We start from the raw sequence: 16,646 nt of genomic DNA on the forward strand, positions 1-16,646 counted from the left end.
TTTGCTTCTTTCTGATGCCTAACACATAGGAATTAGAGTTACAAGATCCTCAGAGATTAAGTGATGCTCAATCTGGGGAGTGATTTGCTCAATTTCACAGTGCTAGTAAATGTCAGAATTAGCATTCAAACTCGGGTCTCCCTACTCTAAATCCAGTACTTCTTCCACTATACCATACTGTCTTTTTCTATTGAGTTCAATTCGGCAAGCATTCATTAAGCATCTACTGTACACAGAGACCTGTGCTAGGTGCTGGGGAGATACAAAGAGAAGACAGTCCTCACTGGAACTTACAGTATCAATAGGAGAATATATTGTGTGCTTTCTAGCTCTAGAATAAATTATTTTTACAAGAACCTCTGGTAAAGGGTTGGGTGGCCACAAAACCCCCAAGATTTGAAATTATTCCGTAATATAAAAGAGAAAACTAATGTGAGATCAGCCCTCTAAGAGGAAGGCAGTGACTGTTCACTTAAGAGCTACCTTGGGAGTTTTTGTTTGGAATTCTTTAGGAGAGGTGAAAGCAGAGGCGGAGTTATCCCATGGTGGCAGTCATTGTTTGTCCCATCTGTAGTTCCCTTCTCCAAGATCATGAGAGGATCATATAAGAAGAGGAACAGGACTTGTGGCATGAGGATACAATAGGAGCCACACAAGAAAGACAGATTTTTAATAGTATTTTATTGTGTCCCAATTATATGTAAAGACAATTTTTTAGTATTCATTTTTATAAAATTTTGAGTTCCAAATTTTTCCTCCCTTCCTCCCCTCCCCTCTTCCTAAAGTGGTAAGCAATTTGATATAGGTTATACATGTGCTACCATGTAAAACAGATTTCCGTATTAGTCACAGTTGTGAAAGAAGAAACAGACCAAAAGGGAAAAAAATGAAAAAAATAAAGTGAAAATAATATGCCTTGATCTGCATTCAGACTCCATCAGTTCTTTCTCTGGATGTGGTCAGCATTTTCCATTGTGAATCCTTCGTAGTTGTCTTGGATTATTGTATTGCTGAGAAGAGCTGAGTCAGTCATAGTTGATCATCACACAATGTTATTGTTACTATGTACAATGTTTTCCTGGTTCTGCTCATTTTACTTTGCATCAGTTCATATAAGTCTAAGAAAGGCAATTCTTTCTTAACCCTATTAGAGAATTTTGATATGTAAGGGGATTGGGGGATGGAGGTCAAAATAGGAACCATTTCATAATTATATTTCCAAGTGCAGAATTACTATGAACAAGGATATAATAAATAAATGTGCTTTGTAGACATGAGCCTGACAGTAACAGGATGTTCTATTTGTTGTTGCAATGAGAGGAAAAGAGGAAGAAAATGACTCATTTATTTCTAACAGTGAATGGTAATGTGATGTTACAGTCTGATGATAAGCAGAGTTGTCATTCCTTTTCATTGGTCCCTATTGCTTGTGAGTCAACCTATCTTTCACAGTTACTCCATCAACTCCTCTCATTGGTAATGACTCAGCTCCTCAGCCCTGAAGGAATGCTTTTCCTTTCAAACCAGCTTCATGAAGGTGGGAAGAGAAAGTGACCAAGGCCTAGTTCTTTTTTTTCTTAATAGTACTTTATTTTTTTTCCAATTACATGTAGAGATAGTTCTCAACATTCATCTTTGTAAGATTTTGAGCTCCAAATTTTTCTCCCTCCTCCCTCCCTTCCTTCCTCCTCCCCAAGAAAGCAAGCAATCCAATATAGGTTATACATGTACAATCATGTTAAACATATTTCCACATTAGTCGTGTTGTGAAAGATTCAGAACAAAAGGGGGAAAAAAACAAGAAAGAAAAAAACAAAAACAAAAGTGAAAATAGCATGCTTTGATCTGCATTCAGACTCCATCATTAGTTCTTTCTTTGGATGTGGACAGCATTTTCCATCATGAGTTCCTTGGAATTGTCTTGGATCATTGCATTGCTGAGAAGAGCTAAGTTTATCATAGTTGATCAACATACAGTGTTGCTGTTACTGTGTACAATGTTCTCCTAGTTCACTCAATTCACTCTGCATCAATTCATATAAGTCTTTCCAGGTTTTTCTGAAATCCACAAGGCCTAGTGCTCACACTGTTGTGATCTAGGGGTGCTGGGAACCCTGAAATTCAAGGGCAAAAGGCTAGGGTCCTGCCTTCTTTCAGTCAGAGACGAGGTTTATTGTTTCACCAAAAGAAGCAGGTAGGGTTTTTAAAAACCTGCAAATTTGGTAGATGAGACTGACCTTTTTTATAAGGGAAAAAGATTTGCGGGAAGATTTGAATGGCATCTAGGAGTAGCCAACAGGCTAGGTTGACCTGGAGATAACAAAGAAGGGGTCTAGGTGGGATTAAGGGTAAGAAATAGCCTGGGGTGATCCGGGTAACAATGAAGGGCTGGGCTGGGTTAGAAGTAGCAGAGAATTGAAGGTCCGGTCACAATAAAAGGACAGTTGAAAGGATTATTCTGGGATGAGCCTCAGGTGATGCCAGGGCCATGTGGGAAAGTTCAGGGGATGTTCAAAGTGGGAGATGTCCAGGCACCAAATGTCGAGGTTCAGGGAACCACGTATGTTAAGGTTTGGGGACCCCAAAAGAGTGACATGTGGGTCCTGTCAGAATAAATCCGGCCCAAGTTTTCTTTCAGCCAAAGACAAGGTTTATTAAAGATTCGCCATATTGGCCAGACTTTTAAGGACTCTGAACATTTGTGAGCTATTGGCTAGATTTTAAGAAGCTGAGCCCTTGGCTAGACTCTTTTTTTTTGGCCTGCATATTCATTAAAGACAATCACTTACACAATATATAAAAAATTTTTTTTTCCTAGCTTACACAAAAGTCTTCTGACATTGGGAATGAAAATGACACCACGCAAACACACAGAAAAAGTTAAAAAAAAAAAGAACCCAGCCTAGATGGGCTTAATCTTGAAATGCAAGCTGACAAGACTGAAGACTAAACGCTGCAGGTCTTGGACCAGGTAATAAAACACTCCCAAACCTTCAGGATCCTTGGACTGGTTCACATCAATAAGGGAGCCAATTTTGGATGCAGTAAAAGAAATGTGTTTGTCTCCAATCACAATTTCAGGCCCCTGCAGGCCCACTTCTGGAGGAGGCCACAAAGCATTGCCTTCTTTTGTTACCTCACTATCATCCATGACTCTCTTCAGTTCCCCCATCACTCTTGTGGACATAAGCCTCTTTTCTTATCATCACATCATTTTTGTAATTGCTGCTGTTGGGATACCTCCATTTTCCCTCCAGTGGCTGGAAACCCAAACTCTAGTAACTCGTGGCTCAACTTGCCCTTGGGTCCCTCGTAGTAGCGCAGGTAAAATTGCTGGCCATGGCCAAGTCAAGCTGGGCCTGAATCTGCGGGATGCTTGGAGGGATAAGGGGCCACACAATGACCTCCACAAACCTGATTGGCACCACCTTTTCCTTGGCTAGAATCTTAAAAATCTGAGCACCTTAATGGAGGCCAGATGGACCTTATATACAGAAAGACTGTGGGCGGGATCTAGGAGTGGCCGAGGGGTTTGGAGAGGATCTTGATGGGAGTGGCCAGTAGTTTGGCATGAATGGAGGACAGGTCTGGGGAAGATCTTGATGAGAGTGACTGGGAAGTAGATAGGATTAAGGGTGGGAAGTAGGGGGGGGCCATCAGAAGATAATAGACCAGGGCTGGGCTGGGCTAGGTTAAGAGATTGGGCTGTAGGGGCAATGAAAGGCCAGTTGATAGGATTACAGTCTCTGGAGACTTCTTTGATCAAGTGGAAGTTCAAGGAGAGTCCAAGGTGGGGTTTTTCTAGGGCCATAGACATTTGTGACCCAAATTCTTTTTGCGTTAAGGGGCGAAAGTCTTGGCTTCTGAAAATGCTTCCTGCTGGAAGGGGCGTAGATCTGTCCCTGCCTCACTGGATCCCGTTCAAGGGGTCAGACTTCAAGGGCTGATGCCAGGTCCAGTCAACTAGAGACCTTGGACTCTGTCAGAGGTTGGTACATAGCCTGAGCAGCCATCTGGAAATTGATGGCCTGGACCCTGGAGGAGACAAACCTGGCAAAGGGGTTAAGCAAATAAGGACCAAACAGGCCTAAAATGAGTATACCAAAAAGAAAAGATAATTTCCCTACAGGGAATTAAAGATGATTATGGCAAAGCCAAAACATAAAAGGAAAAGGATGAGTATGATTTCACGTCTTTTTATCCACCTGTCCACTGGAGGTGGCCAGGCCCTTTCTAAACAGCAGCTTGAGGTTCTCCAAGGGTTCACAGGTATATTCCAGAGTCTCAGGTCTGAGTTGGGCAAGCTCAACAGATTTGTCAGGTGGTTTCTCCTAGCTTACTGCCGGTAAAAATAGGCTTTGTCAGAGACTGGAGGGCGTTCTTCAGGTGTGTGGCCTGGTGTGAACCAAAAAGAAGCTTTCACTGGCTTTCCTCTGGGATAAGAAGTTGGCCGGGGGTGTCTGAAACCATCCAGGGAGGGAGAGAGAGCGTCGTCTTTCTTTCCAAATTGTTCCATGGGCTTGTAGAACATGGAAAGTATATTTTAAAAGAGTCGGTAAAAATATTTACTCTCTTATTTTTCCCTAGCTGCAGGGCTCTGGCGAATGCTATTAACTCTGCCTTTTGGGCAGAGGTCCTGGGGGCAGGGGTTTGGCCTCTATGGTGTGGTGGAGGGTGATTGACTACTCCATACCCAGCTCTCCTAACCCCTTGTTCTATATACCACACTGCTTTGGGGATTAGGAGTGTGTAGCACACTCGAATAATTAGGTCAGGGTTATCTAAGATAAGAGCAAGGCTTGATATTTGGTGAGCTTGCCGCTAGCCAGCCACTGATGGAGCCTTTCCTTCCAGGACGCTCTGAACTCGGTGGAGAGTCAGAACTTCCAAGGGTTGGCCAACTGTAAATTTAGAGGCTTCCTCCATTAGAATGGCTATTGCAGCCACTGCCCAGAGGCATGAAGCCCACCCACAGCCACGGAGTCTAAGTGTTTTGATAAATAGGCAACTGGCCTGGGGTCAGGTCCTAAGGGCCGGATTAGGACTCCCAAAGCCTATGTTCTCCTTTCATCAACATACAGAGTGAAAGGTTTGACTTGATTGGGTAGAGCTAATGCCGGATTGCTGGTCAACTTGGTTTTCAGAGTCTCAAAAGCTTCTGCCTGGTTGGGGCTTTACTCTAGAGGAAGTGAATTAGGGACTTAAGTAGAGTCATAAAGATACTGCTAGCAATAAACCAAAATTAGGGATCCAGAGTCTAGAAAATTGGGCCATGCCTAGAAAAGTTCCAAGTTGTTTCTTAGTGGCTGGAATAGAGATAGATAGGATCACCCTTTTCCTCTCTGAGGTTAAGGAGTGAGGCGTGAGTGTTAGTTGTGGCTCAGATACTTTACAGCGGGGCTACAAATTAGAATATCATCCACATACTGAATTAAGCTACTATCAGCTAGTTCCGGGTTCCTTTAATCTTTCCCCAAGGCTGGACAAATAAAAGGGGGCTACTCCGAAAACTTTGGGCCAAGACTGTAGGCATTAGGTGCCATAGACTTGATTTCCCGAGGGGTGTCCACTTAAAGGTAAACATAAATTATGGGTCTGTGTAAAGAGGTATACAGAGAAAGGGTCTTTGAGATCCAGGGTGGCAAACCATCGGGTACCCCCAGGGATCTGAGTGAGTATATTATATGGGTTAGGGACTGTCGGGTGTATGGGAATAACAGCTTAGTTAACAGCCCTGAGATCTTGAACTCTTATTCTCCATTAGGCTTTTTTACGGGAAGGATAGAGGTGTTACGAGGGGGCCACAACGATTTTATACTTAAGGAATTTTTCACTCAGTGGCTGCAGTCCCTTCCAGGTCTCGGGCTTAATTGGATATTGGCAGTGTGGGGAAACACATTAGGGTCTCGGAGGCAAACAACGGTGGGGTGACATAAGTAGCTCACCCAGGAATTCCCTGTTCCCAAACAGTAGGTTCAACTGTCTCTCACACTTGTAGTGGAACATGGAGAGGTCTGGTGAACGGAGGGAAAAGGGAGATGGGAGGCTTAACTAGAAAAAACTGGCTCCCCAATTTCACCATCGGGTCCCTTCCCAACAAAGGAGCAGGGCAAGAGGAGGCTTTCCCTTTTCCCAAGCTTTCCTGTCTTAGCAAGTCTTGATGTGGGAAAGTTCAGAAGTTCAAACGGGGAAGAGGTCCAGGGCCCATACTCCATCATTACCTGTCCCAGCTCAACCTAGCTTTACTCAACTAAAGTTGCTAACTCATTCCCTAGAAAGCTCTTGCCCTAAGTTTTTCTCTTTATTCTGAGGAACTATAAAATTGAATCACAAATCCTTTTCACAGTTCTGAGCCCCGGCCAGGGAACAGCTATAGTGAATCTTATCAAACCTGTAAAAATCTCACTCTCTATCTTTGTCTCTATCTCTCCATCTCTCTCTGTCTCTGTCTCTCATTACTTTTTCTCTGCTGCATTTGGGTAATGAAAAACATAGATCAGGAAGGCAATAGTTAACCACATTTATCTTAGAAAATCACAGGTAAAAAAAAAAAGAAAATCACAGGTAAAGACAAGGTGAGCAGGAATGTAAACATTATGGAAATAGAACTAATTTTAGGAAGAGATCCAGGTTCTTCTGAGAAGGGGGAGGTAGGGGAAGAGGGAGGTGGGGAATGAGAAATCATCAGTGCTGGGTCTGGCTCTCTGGGTAAAGTCACCAAGCAGAGATATTCCTCCTTGATAATCATTTAAGACCAATTGAGCCCCAATAAGGGCTAAAAACCTGAATTAATCTTTTCTTTATAAGTGAGCTAAGAATGCCCCTTCCTGTGTCAACAGCTAAAGATGATCAAGGGCATTCTTCTCTTTATGACCCCTAAGGCGCCTTTAACCCAGACACTACCTTGAATAAGGAGAATTTCTCTCACCCTGGTGGTAAAAGAAACAGATATCCTGGATCTGACATTTTCCTATCTTGTTTAAATTTCCTTTCTCATGCTCTGGGTTAAACATATAGAGACCATAAAACTGAGTAACACAGACATCCTGAGTCAGGGTTTAAATGTCCTCCAGAAATTGCTTGATTCTGTCAGAGTTAAACCTCTGCCTCCATGTAACATGTTGCATAGCTGCTACCTTAAGGGAATAAAACAATATGAATTTACTTATCACCTAGCTTGTTGTCTCTTTAACCAGCTTTCAGGTCGACATCCTGGACTAGTATTCTGGTGCTGGTGACCTCCCATTTTCATGGTTTCTACCCTCTCATTCCTTTCTGGTCTGATGCTCAGGGGTCCTTCCTGCGGTAACATCTGCTCTGGTGTTTGTCACGCTCTGATTCTTGCTCCGGATTTGTGCTCCCTTCTCTGAGACTTCTGCCCTTTCTTTTTCTTGTTTGTTTTTTTAAGGCAATTGGGGTTAAGTGACTTGCCCAGGGTCACACAGCTAGTAAGTGTCAAGTGTTTAGTCTGAGGCCGGATTTGAACTCAGGTCCTCCTGACTTCAGGGCCAGTGCTCTATCCACTGCACCACCTTGCTGCCCCTCCTTTTCTTTTTCTTTAAGATAGGAGAGGCTAGCTTGTTATTCAAAATCAGGCCAGGGTCAGTTACCAGCTCTGGACAGCTTCCCAGGCGCTTGAGGAGGGGAATGCTGGGGATTTCCCTAGTTTCTCACCTGTAGCATCCTCTTAACACACTGAATAAATATTTGTTGAGCAACAGCTATGTGTATGGCCTGTGCTGGCTAGGCCTGGGCCAGGATTCACAATAATACCCTGAAGGATTGAATTCAGCTCAAGCAGTATTTATTCATTGCCTTTGATGTGCAAAGATAGTACTTTGCTAGGTGCTTAGGGGATACAAAGATGAGCCAGACCAGCACCAGATGTGATCTCAGCCTCCCGAGGAATCCATAGCATTTTGACTCTACCCCCTCCTTATCAAGCTCTACCTTATACAATAGTTATTCATGTATTTGTCTCCCTCCCCACTGCCTGATCCTAAATCCTAAATCTCTGTAAAGAAGTCCACAGGGTGCTGGGAAGAAAGAAAGAGTGAGGCCTTGGATGTGAAAAGTTGCAAATCATGTCACTCATACTGAAAAGCCTTCTGATGGTTCCCTCCCCCCCCCCCCCCCCCCCCCCCCCCCCGCTGAAAAAAGTCCAACTTTTAAGTCTGCCCAGTAAAGCTCTTTGTAATCTGGCTTTTTGCCTGAACCTTTTCCGGATTTCTCCACCCTCCCCCAACCCCCTCCAAAATGTTCCTTGCCGCTGTCCTCCTCCATCCCCACTCCCAACTCAAAGAACAAGAATTTATTTTGTATATTCCTCTATATGCACCTGTCGTTTCCCTAGGCCCTGGCACATAGTAGGTACATAAAATGCTTGTGAATTGATATCTGCCTAGCTTTATCTCATATAATTTCCTTTCCATTCCAGATGGACTGGTCTACTCTCTGGCCTCCATTCTCCCTGCCTTTTCTCATTTTCACCTCATTGGATCATTTTGCCCCAATTCCTAGTCAGTGACTGCTCCCGCCCCCCTCCTCCCAGTCCATCTCCATGAAAGTCCTCCCTTCCTGCCATTCACGCTACCTTCACATAGAACCCTATAGTACTCGCCCCTCTCCTCCCCGTTCCCAATTTAAGTGACCTGTTCTTCGCAGATTTCAGAGTTTTGCGACCTCTCTTTGGCCTTTATCTGTTTACTTTCCATTACAGTTATTTGTGCACTTATACTTCTTAGCTCCGCTGGGTCCTGCTGCCTACCCCCCCCCCCCCCGTCGGATGAATAGGATGGAATTGGGGAGGATTGGGATGGGGGGTGGGGAGGCGCTTCTGCGCTCCCTTATGGCGCCAAGTCTTCGTGGCGTCTAGAGAAGAGGTGAAAGTTTCAGCGTTTTCAAAAGTATCAAAAGAGACGAATTCTTGTGAGGAGCATTGGGAGGTGAACTACTTAAGATGAAAAAGAAATCCCATTCAGCCTTTGGGTACCAAGAAAGCCTCGCTGCCTTAGGTAAAGGAGAGATGTGGCGTCTGGAATGGCAGCGGATAACTTCCTCTGTGTCTCCAGCGAGTCACTTTTCTGGGCCTCAGTTTCATCTCTGTAAAATGGGCTAGCTGGTGATCCTTTACACCTCTGGTATCATACGTTCTGTTCTTGGCTCTTACATCTTGCATCTTTTTAAGTAAAGGTCTCGAACTCTCTTTTCAAGTACATTGTGAAAGTGCATAAAGTGTATGAAAACCTTAGGCAACTGCCTTTCAGTTAAATCTCCCGTTCTATTAAACTTCACACTTTGCTCTGCCACCTGGAAATGGAAGGAAAATGCAGAGAAGGGGAAAAAATATGACACAAAGGAAGGTTACATTTATACAGAATACATACAAAGTAAATTCTGGGGCTAGGGTTGAGGGAAAGCTTAGTGTATATAGAACTTTTGATCACTTTTTGTCGTTTTAGGAAGGGAGGAGGACCCCAGGCTCCATAGCCAAGGCTTGACCCCTTTAGGACCTAACACTGGTTCCACAATGAACACACAGCGAACAGCAAGCCTATTCATCCAAATCAGAGAAAGTACACAAAGAAGAACCTATATCAGACAATAACAGAGTGAAGGAGCTCTCCCACCGAGAGCCAGATCGCTCAGCTCAATCAAGACAGAGAGTCCTTGATCTCACCCAAGTGAAAACTCCCCAGAGTTCTGGAATAGCAAGCTGGGAATAGGAACATGATGCGGATGGCCTCCTTCATCTTCTTTCTGGAAGCTGGGAGTTGACTTGACCCTATGCAGGAAGTCTGGCTTGGAGAGTACTGAAACAGTACTCCTGCTTGAAGGATTCCGGGGGTGGGGGAGGGTTCCTGGCTGAGGACTGAAGCTCTGGCCTCTAGCCAACTCCATCTGCCCCCAGGCTCCACCAATAAGGAGAGAGTCTCATACCAATCAGCTTTGGGACAGGAGTTAAATATAGAAGTTGGAATTTGTCTTGAACTTTGAAGGAAACTAGGTGGCAATGAAGAGAGTTCTGACCTGTAGTCAGGAAGCCCTGAGTTCAAATTTGACCTCTGACACATACTAACTGTGTCACCTGTGTGCCTCAGTTTCCTCATCTGTCAAATGAACTGGAGGAGATGGCAAACCACTTTAGTACCTTTGCCAAGAAAACCCCAAATAGGGTCACAAAGAGTCAGACAAGACAACAAATGACAACAGGATTAAGAGATAGGGAAATTAAGAAGGAGAGTGTTTCAGGTATGAGGGAGAGCCTGTACAAAAAGAATGTTGTGCACCATGACCAGAAAGTATGCTGGTTTGAATGAAACAAAGACTGGTGGGGAATCAATCTAGAACCAGGCATCTTAACCTTTTACATGGCATGAACCTTTTTTGGAAGCCTGTGGACCCGTTCTCAGAATGATGGGTTTTGGGTTTTTTTGGCTCATCTTTTTTCAAAAACTAATTAATTTATTTTTAGTTTTCAATATTAACTTCCATAAGCTTTTGAGTTTTCATTTTCTCCCCTTCTCTTCCCTCCCCCCTTCCCAAGACCATGTGCAATCTGATGTAGTTTCTACGTATACATTCATATTAAACATATCTTCACATTAGTCTTGATATAAATAAAGAAGAATTAGAACTAGTGGGAGGAATCACAAGAAAGAAGAAACAAAACAACAAAAGAAAAGGAGAGCAAATAGTATGCTTCCATCTGCATTCAGATTTTATAGTTCTTTCTCTGGATGTGGATGTTTTCCATCATGAGTCTTTTAGAGTAGATCCTTGCATTGCTGGGAAGAGCCAAGTCTATGAAAGTTAGTCATTGCACAACGTGGCTGTTACCGTATACAATGTTCTCCTGGTTCTGCTCACTTCACTCAGCATTGGTCCATACAAGGCTTTGTAGGTTTTTCTGAAGTCCACCTGCTCATCATTTCTTATAGCACCATAGTCAGAATAATGTTTTTACATGCATAAAATAAAATACGCAAGATTGCAAAGGAAACCAATTATATTGAAATGTTGCTGTTGCTATTCAGTCCAACTCTTCGTGACCCCATGGACACTAATATGGTGCATAGGGTTTCCTTGGCAAAGATGCTAGACTGGTTTGCCATTTCCTTCTCCAGTGGATTAAAGCAAACAGAATTCCAAGGTCACATAGCTAGCAAGTATCTGAGGCCAGATTTGAATTCAGATCTTCCTGACTCCAGGCCCAGAGCTCTATCCACCGTGCCACCTAGCTGCCCTAAAGGTAGTGGAGTGGTTTGTCATTGCTTTTAAGATGAAATATAGTTAACTAAAAGTTTTGTGGGTTTTTATTTTAGTTCAAGAATGCCAGGCCAAGAACCCCTGGTGTACAAAAATATGTTGGAGTCAGATTGTGAAGGACTTTAAAAGCTAGAAGAGTTTACATTTTATCCCACTGGAGCTTCCTGGTCAGGGGAGTAACCTGGTTAGGCTTGGATTTGGCCTGTGTGGTAAAATGCTAGCTGTTATTATTAAGCTAGTAAAGACTTAACTACCCAAAACTGACTTTGGACTTCATTTGGGTATATGAAAGTTCATGAAACTACTGAAGTCAAAGCTGAGAGCCACCATCTGTAATATAAACCCACAGTGGGAATTGAGATGAGCCTCTCTGAATGTATCCTACAGGTCTCCAAAATAGTTTAGTTTGTTAATGTCAGCATTATCATTGACCTGATCACAACTGATTAGTGACTAGCATGACTGATAAGTATACTTTTGTAAGAATTAAGTTGATTACATTTATTTGGGGACTGCTATTGTATTAGGGGCAGCTAGGTGGATAGAGCACCAAGCCACGAGTCAGGAAGATCTGAGTTCAAATCCAGACTCAGACACTTAATAGCTGTGTAACCTTGGGCAAGTCACTTAACCCCTATTTGCCTCAGTTCCTCATCTGTAAAATGAGGACATACTGGAGAAGAAAACGGGAAACCATTCCAGTATCTTTGCTGAGAAAACCCCACGGACTCCATGGGGTCACCCAGAGTGGGGCACACCTGAACAACGACGATTGTATTAGTGTATAGGTATGTAGCTGGAGCGGGGGTCCATGACTGAAAAAAAAATATCGATGCCTTTGTTCTCATGTGTCTTGTCCGTGTGGAAATTTTGTTCAGTGCCCCAGTATCAAGGTAATGTCAGGATTCAGTTCAATTCGACAAGCATTTTTCATTTTAAAAAATTTTATTGATGTCTTTTGTTTCTATATCACTTTCATTTCTAAATCAATTCATTCTCTTCTCCCCTCCCAGAGAGCCATCACTTATCATAAAGAATAAAAAAAAAAAAGGAAAAGGAGCAGTTCAGTAAAACTAACCAAACAAAAACCAAATCTGACTGCATAGATGGTGTTCCACACCTGTGGATCTTTGTACCTTTCCACAAAAAAAAGCGGATCAAGGGGATGCATTTTCTCCTTTTCTGGGTCAAATGTCAACAAGCATTTATTAAGCCCTTACTGTGTGTGGCTGCCCTGTGCTCATTTGGGGATATAGAAACAAAACCGGTAAATGCTGCTCTCAAGAAGTGAAGAGGGGAGGGGACAGCAGAATATGAAGGCAGGTAAGTAACACAAAAGGTGATATTTCAGGTGGGGAGAAAACTAACAACTGGGGTTATCCTGGAAGGCTTATATAAAAGGTGACACTTAAGCTGAGCCTTGAAGGTCACTAGGAATTACAAGAAGTAGCAGTGAGGATGGAAAGCATTCTAGGCATGGCATGGCTGGTAGACAAAAGGAAGGGGGTCGGAACCGTGCTAAGTGCCTTACAGACATCATCTCATTTGAGATAATGGGGATATGAGAGTTGGAATTTTTTTCCCCAAAATATTTATGTATTTATTTATTTATTTTTGCCTTTTGGTGAGATAATGGAGTTAAGTGACTTGCCCAGGGTCGCACAACTAGTAAGTGTTAAGTGTCTGAGGCTGGATTTGAACTCAGGTCCTCCTGACTCCAAGGCCAGAGCTCTGTTCACTGCTCCACCTAACTGTCCCAAAATATTTAATTCTTAAAATTTTTTTAAAGTTTCTTTCCCCCCACTTAATAGCATTTTATTTTTTCCAATTACATGTGAAGATAGTTTTCAACATTCATTTTTGTAAGATTTTGAGTTCCAAATTTTTCTCCCTCCCTCCCTTCCTTCCCCTCTCCCCAAGACAGCAAGCAAATTGAGATAGGCTATACATATACAATCATATTAAAAATATTTCCACATTAGTCATGTTGTGAAAGAAGAATCAGAAGAGTTGGAGTTTTGTATGTGGAAAACAAGTACAGTAGGAGAGTTGGCTTGTGTTGTTGTTATTCAGTCATTCACTGTGGTCTGACTCTTCATAGCCTTCTCCAAAGTGTCCTCATTAATGGTGAGTTCTGGTCTTAACACAACTAGACCCATACAGTTTTCCTGTTTATTCTTGGATCCCACAAACACATGATGCATGTGACTTAACACAGATATATGCAGCAGTCAGTCACTAAACACTTACATGCCTGCCATGTGCCAAGCACTGTGCTAAGCGCTGATCTCAGGTCCATACTGTCTACCAGAGGTATCAAACTTGGAGGGAATAAAAATACAGTACAAAATAGATAATGTTAATTTGTAGTTTTCCAAGTCAATATGTGGCCCACACGAATCTGATTCTATTTGAGTTTGACTCTGCTATGTATATTATCACACGGGCAATTTACTGACAGTAGATTCCATATATGCCTTTAATATTTCTGTCACCAGTATTTGGCCCTGCAGCAGCAGGCACTGCCTGGCTACATGAGTGACATTCTCCATCACTGTTCTAAGGTATTTCCTGTTAACCTAGTCACTAGTTAGATTATTTGGACACTTCTACAGTGACCTGTCACTTTGGAACACTTGGGTCTGCCTACCTTCTGTGGGTTTTCTCAGACTCATTAAATTGCAGGACCAATCCTGGGCCTGTGAATGGTTGAGGCCAAATGGAATTTTCTAGCTTCCAAAGGTCAAACTATATAAGAGTAGTTTTCAAAATCTATGGTCTCAAGACCGTCATACAATTAATAATTACTGAGGAAATGCCCCCTCCTCCCCTCACCTTCCCACCCACTCCCCTCCCAAAGAACTTTTGTCTACATGGGTTGTAGTTGCTGATATTTACAGTATTTAAAATTAAAATATCTTGGCATAATTATGAAAATAATTTTGATTTTTTGGATTCCCTGAAAGGATCTTGGAGACCCTACCCCCTCCATTCCTCCCTGGAAATCCCTGGACCTTATTTTGAGAACTGCTCTCTACAGGTTACTTTTGTTCCCTTGGGATCTTCAAAGCTGAAGACAGGAAAAGGGTAAACTGAAATTAGTCCCTCCCTGATGTCTAGAAAGAGGTCTCTCTCAGGCTCTGACACTCTTGGAGTTCTTCCTCCTCCCTCACAGGAATCCCTCAAACTCAAACCTCTTCATCTGGATTTTGACAGGGACCCCTCCCATGAGGGCCATCTTCTGGTACCACCGTCCAACTGCATCTGGTCAATCTTGAGGCCTCATTACTTGACTCTCCCATGTTTCTGACCTTTTTCACTAACTCCCCAGTGAGCAACATGGTTGTGATGCATTGTCTGTGAAGGGCCCTGAGCATTCTGTGGGGCTATCTAGTAAAATGGCTGTCTCCTAACCAAATGGCATGAGGTGGCTGGGTTCAAATCCAGCCTCAGACACATACTATCTGTGTGATCCTGGGCAAGTCACTTGACTGTTGTCTATCTCAGTTTCCTCAACTGCAAAATGGGGATCAGGATAGCACCTAATATTTGTAAAGCACTTAGCATAGGACCTGGCACATGGTAAGTGCTTAATAAATACTTCCTTCCTCTTTCACACTGTCTTGTTTGGTCACAGGATTGATCTCCTGATTGGAGTTTCTGACAGTATGATGTTATTTCTCATTCGTCTCTGTGTTCTTCTGACCTAAGACATAGTTAATACATAGCAGGTCAACTTAAACTAGTACCAGGTAAATGACATATTGATCCTGAGTCTTAGTATCCTTTACTCCCGGGACTTTTTCTTCTTCAACAGATTTGATTTGGAGTCCAGAAACCAAGGCCTGGGAGATGTAACTTTTTCATGCCCAGAGCTCCCACCCTGGGTCCCCTAATTGCTGATTGGTTACCTCACTTGTCCATTGCAGGGGGAGGCAGTCCTCAGTAAGGTTTCACTTCTTTCCAAGAACTTATCTTCACCAGGCACCAAGGCACTTCAAGTATCCCCTCTCTTTACACTCTTGCTTACTAGATGTGGAAAGAATCAAATTTGTCCTTGCTCCTGGAAAAGCTGTGTCAATCTGCTTACCTATCACTATAGCCACCATCCCTGTAACTTTCCAAACCACTATTTATTTTCTTCTATATGTGATCTCCCCCAGTAGAATGTAAGCTTCTTGAGGGCAGGGACTCTCTCTCTCTCTCTCTCTCTCTCTCTCTCTCTCTCTCTCTCTCTCTCTCTCTCTCTCTCTCTCTCTCTCTCTCTCTCCCCCTCCCCTCCCTCCCTCTTTCTCATTTGGTATAACTCAATATTGAGTTATAACTTAGACCCCTAGACCCGTACCAGGGCATTGCAATGGGGCTAAGAGCCAACTAGCAGCTTTGTCACCCACTACCCAGTTCAAAGTCACAAGATGCAGAGTGGATCGAGAAAGGGACCTGGGGAGGGGAAGGGAGGAGAATATGTTCAGAAGTAGAGATAAACAACAATAAACACAAATTAAATACAAATTTTAAAACAAAACAAAACAAAAAACTACTGTTAAGCAAACTAAAACATTAACCGTATCTGAACACGCATGTCTAATTCTGCATCTGCAGCCCACTACTTCTTTGCCAAGCATACTTCACCATCCATCTTCTAAAATCATAATTAGTTACTATGCATTGATGCATTGACCTGAGTTTTGAAAATCTTACAATTTTTTTTGTTTTGTTTTTGTTTTTTGGCTAGGCAATGGGGTTAAATGACTTGCCCCAGGGTCACACAGCTAAGTATCAAGTGTCTGAGGCTGGATTTGAACTCAGGTCCTCCCAACTCCAGGGCCAGTGCTCTATCCACTGCACCACCTACCTGCCCCATCGTTTTTCTTTATATTAGTATCTTCTTCATGTCAGTCATTCTCCTGGATCTGTTTTCTTCCCTGTGCATCAATTCATACAAGTCTTCCCAAGTTTCTCTGAATTCCTCATAGTCCTCATTTCTTTTAGCATCAAGTCAACAAGCATTTATTAAGCACCCTTCTAGGTGATACCAGGCACACGCCAGGTACTATGCAATAATCTTTCATGACATTTATATAGTATAATTTGTTTAGGTAAGCCCCACTCATTGAGTACCTACTTTCCTTCTAATTCTTTGTTACTACAAAAAAACCCAGCAGTATTTTCCTTTGAATAAATCAGTTATAGGTCTCAAACTTCATATACACATCTCCTGTCATTCCAGGCCTTTTCCACATCAGCTCTAGAGTATGCCCTTGACCCAGGTACAAATTCATCAAGATGGGTTTTTATAACCATGGATTAACAGGCTTTGGCCACACTAATTGCCTCCTCATACCTCAGGCTGGATCAATTATAGTCACATACAGAAC

General features: G+C 42.9%; 1 pseudogene; it reads right to left on the reverse strand.

Moving 5' to 3' along the window:
* Positions 1-2,902: 2,902 nt before the first annotated feature.
* Positions 2,903-3,206, reverse strand: LOC110217211 (protein mago nashi homolog pseudogene; annotated as a pseudogene).
* Between the last annotated feature and the right edge of the window lie 13,440 nt (positions 3,207-16,646).

Source organism: Phascolarctos cinereus, unplaced genomic scaffold (genome assembly GCF_003287225.1).
Source record: "Phascolarctos cinereus isolate Bilbo 61053 unplaced genomic scaffold, phaCin_HiC Scaffold_5;HRSCAF=322, whole genome shotgun sequence".
In the NCBI taxonomy this organism is placed as follows: domain Eukaryota; kingdom Metazoa; phylum Chordata; class Mammalia; order Diprotodontia; family Phascolarctidae; genus Phascolarctos; species Phascolarctos cinereus.